Raw genomic sequence first — 3,790 nt, forward strand, 5'->3', positions numbered from 1 at the left:
TGCCTCTGGTCACCATTCCTGCTCCCAAAACAACTCTGTGACCTTGACAGTCTCTGCTTTGGGGATTTTTTTATTTTTATTTTTTTTGAGTTGGAGTCTCTGTCTCCCAGACTGGAGTGCAGTGGCCGCTCCTGGCCACCGCAGCCTCGACCTGTTGGGCTCCAGCGATCCTTCCATGTAGCTGGAACTACAGGCGTGTGCTACCATACCCGGCTAATTTTTTTGATTTATGGTAGAGATGAGGTCTCACCAAGTTGCCCAGGCGGGTCTTGAACCCACGGGCTCAGGCAATCCACTCACCTCAGCCTCCCAAGGCACGGGATTACAGGCTGAGCCACCAAGCCTGGTTCGGATTTTTGAATTATATGATTCTGGGCGGATGCGGTGACTCACACCTGTAACCCTAGCACTTTGGGAGGCCGAGGTGAGAGGATTGCCCGAGCCCAGGGGTTCGAGACCAGCCTGGACAACTGGGCGAGACCTCGTCTCTACAATAAATCAAAAAATTTAGCCGGGCATGGTGGCACTTAGTAGTTCCAGCTACTCGGAAGGCTGAGGTGGAAGGATCGCCTGAGCCCAGCAGGTCAAGGCTGCGGCGGCCATGCATGGGTCTGGGCGACAGAGTGAGACTCTGACTCAAAAAAAAAAAAAAAAAGTGAAACTACACTAAATAAATATGCTGCGTTATGGAGGAAGTAACCACAGTCCCTCAGGGCCAGAGCCGGGTGGGGGTGGGGTGGGGGCTGGGAGGCAGAGGGACCAGGCTGGAGCTGCCCAAGGGGCAGGGCTGGGCTGGGATCTTCCCAGCCCCGGAGGGCACAGCTGAGGGTTGGAACCCTTGCGAGGCAGGGAGGTGGCTTTTAGAGAAAGGGACAGAAAAATTTCCACCCAGGAGAAGAGAAGGATGTTAGGAAATGGGAACTTTGGGCTTGGAAGAAATTTCCCATGAGTTTTGCATTCTCATGCCTGCCTTTTAAATGTTTGGAATTCTCTACAGAGTCACACCAGGCAGGGTGGCTGAGCCTGTAATCCCAGTACTTCGGGAGGCTCAGACAAGAGGATTGCCTGAGTCCAGGGGTTCGAGACCAGCCTGGGCAAGTTGGTGAGACCTCACCTCTTCAATAAATAAAAATACTAGCGTGATGGTGCATGCCTGTAGTTCCAGCTACTTGGGAGGCTGAGGCGGAAGAATCGCCGGAGCCCAGCAGGTCGAGGCTGCGGTGGCCGTGAGCGTGCCACTGCACTTCAACTTGGGCGACAGAGTGAGACTCCAACTCAAAAAAAAAAGTTGCCTTGGCTTCGTGATATTCCTGTAACTCCCGACAAAACCAAACTGAATACCTCTCAGGATAGATCCCTTAAGCCCGGCCACCCAAGAATCCCCAGATAAAGTCCCTCCAAAGCTCAGTTCACAATCCAAAATTACAAAACACACAAGGAAGCAAATCACTGCGGATAATAGACAACAGACACAAAAAGAGGCAGTATTAGATGTTCCCTCTGACACTACCGAGTACGACAGAGAGGCTTCAAATGGATACGTGTGCCAGGCAGCTTCTGGACGGGCTCCCAGGGACCTTGGACCCTTGACGCTTCACGCCTTGTGCAATCCTCACTCCTTGATGAGCTGCATCTTCTTTTGCTGCCAGTTTAAATCTTGAATATATTTTCTTAACCTCCCAAGTTCTTTCTGTGCATGTTCCATCATGTGCATGAGATTTTCATCATGTACTTTCCAGGCATGACATCTACGCTGTGACATTCGTTCCAGATTCTCAATCCAAACTGCCTGCTGTTCTAACCGGGCCATAGAATTGTTTACTCATTCTCGCCATGCCGTAATGTCATTTTTCAGAGCCTCTGTCCATGAGCATGATGGGCGTTATAAATGACTTTGAACTGGGGCCGGGTGTGGTGGCTCACGCCTGTAATCCCAGCACTTTGGGAGGTCGAGGTGAGAAAATTGCTTGAGTCTAATGGTTTGAGACCAGCCTGGGCAACCTAGCAAGACCTTGTCTCTACAAAAAAAATCAAGAAATGGGGCTACCCCCTTAGGTCCCCTCCCACTGTGGGAGCTTTTCTGTCCTCTCAATAAATCCTACTTTCAAAAAACAATGGTGAGCTGGGTTCGGCCTGCAGCATGGTCGCTGGCGTGGCTGCCCGGGCGCTCCCGGGCCCAGAGCTGGGCGCACGCGGGGGGCGGTAGGGGCCTGCAGGGCCTGGCCTCGGTCGCCATGGACAGCTTCTTTTTCGGCTGCAAGCTCTCCGGCCGCACCCGTTCCTTCACCTTCCGGGTAGAGGAGGAGGACGACGCGGAGCACGTGCTGGCCTTGACCGTGCTCTCCCTCACCGAGGGGGCCAAGGACGAGTGCAACGTGGTGGAAGTCGTGGCCCGGGACCGCGACCACCAGGAGATTGCAGTCCCCGTGGCCAACCTCAGGTGGTCCTGCCAGCCCACGCTCAGCCTCGACGAGTTCCAGCTCCAGCCGCCCTGACCTTCCGCCTGAAGACGGGCTCCGGCCCGGTGCGCATCACCGGGCGCCACCAGATTGTGCCCATAAGCAACGGTGTTTCTGAGGAGGAGGAGAGCGAGGAAGAGGAGAGCGAAGAGGAGGTGGCGGGGTTGGGTGCCATCCTTCCTGCCAAGAAGAAGCGGGGCAGGCCCTAGCCCTCCTTGGGGGCTTGCGGGCTCTGGGAGGGGAGGAGGAGCGGGGAGCCTGGGTGAAGACCCCTTGTTGCTCTTGTCTGTCGGCTGCACCCTGGCCACCAGCTCGTGTTCCCAGACAGTTTCCAGAAGTCTCGATATTTTTTCTCTGTTGAAGAGGCTCTGGGGGCCAGAGAAAGGCCTCGGAGAGGCGTCCCTTTCTCTAGGGTGGGGACTCTGGGCGTCCGTGCGGACCCTCTCGCCCCACCTGTGCGCGGGGACTCGGGGTGGCGTCTGCAGCTTGGAACGACGGGTTTTAAACGCTTTTTACATTTTTGGATGAAGGTTGAAATAAAGCGGGGGTTTTTCAGGAAAAAAAATGGTGAGCTGGACCTGGTGAGCTTCTTAGGACAAACTGAGCTCTAAGCTGTCCCCAAGATTCTCACTCCTGGCGAATGTCCCCTGGGCGAGTGAATATGAGAGAACACCATTCCGGTGCCTCTGAACTCGTCCAAAGGGACGGGCGGACGTGAATCAATTAGGCGAGTCCTTTAAAGCAGGGGTCCTTAAACCCTGGTACCGGTCTGTGGCCCGTGGAGAACGGGGCCACACAACAGGAGATGAGTTGCGTCAGCGGGTGAAACCTCATCTGTACTTACAGCCGCTTCCCATCACTTGCATGACTGCGTGAGCTCCGTCTTCTGTCAGGTCAGAGGCGGCATCAGAGTCTCATAGGCGCGCGAGCCCTATCGTGAACCGTGCACGCGAGGGATCTAGGCTGCGCGCTCCTTATCAGAATCTAATGCTTGATGATCTGAGGCGGAGCTCAGGCGGTGATGCCAGAGCTGGGGAGTGGCTGCAAAGACCGATGAGCACAAGCAGTGAGGTTTGACCGCACAGAAACCATCATAAGCCAGTTGCTTACAGACTCATATCAACAGCCTCTCAGCGAGTGGCAAGTGAGGCGATGGACTTCAGCTACGCAGCTGCATCTGGGGACAGGCTTTCCGTCAGAATCTGACACTTATTTGGTTCCCTGAATGGCCCGTCCATTATTTATTTATTTATTTTTTTTGAGTTGGAGTCTCACTCTGTCGTCCAGACTGGAGCGCAGTGGCCGCTCCCGGCCACCGCAGCCTCGACCTG

General features: G+C 54.9%; 1 pseudogene; it reads left to right on the forward strand.

Annotated features, from left to right (window-relative positions):
* Nucleotides 1-2,114: 2,114 nt before the first annotated feature.
* LOC103276529 lies at nt 2,115-2,668 on the forward strand (annotated as a pseudogene).
* The last annotated feature ends 1,122 nt before the right edge of the window (nt 2,669-3,790 follow it).

This window comes from Carlito syrichta, unplaced genomic scaffold (assembly GCF_000164805.1).
Source record: "Carlito syrichta isolate Samal-C Ts95f unplaced genomic scaffold, Tarsius_syrichta-2.0.1 Scaffold316216, whole genome shotgun sequence".
Classification (NCBI taxonomy): Eukaryota; Metazoa; Chordata; class Mammalia; order Primates; family Tarsiidae; genus Carlito; species Carlito syrichta.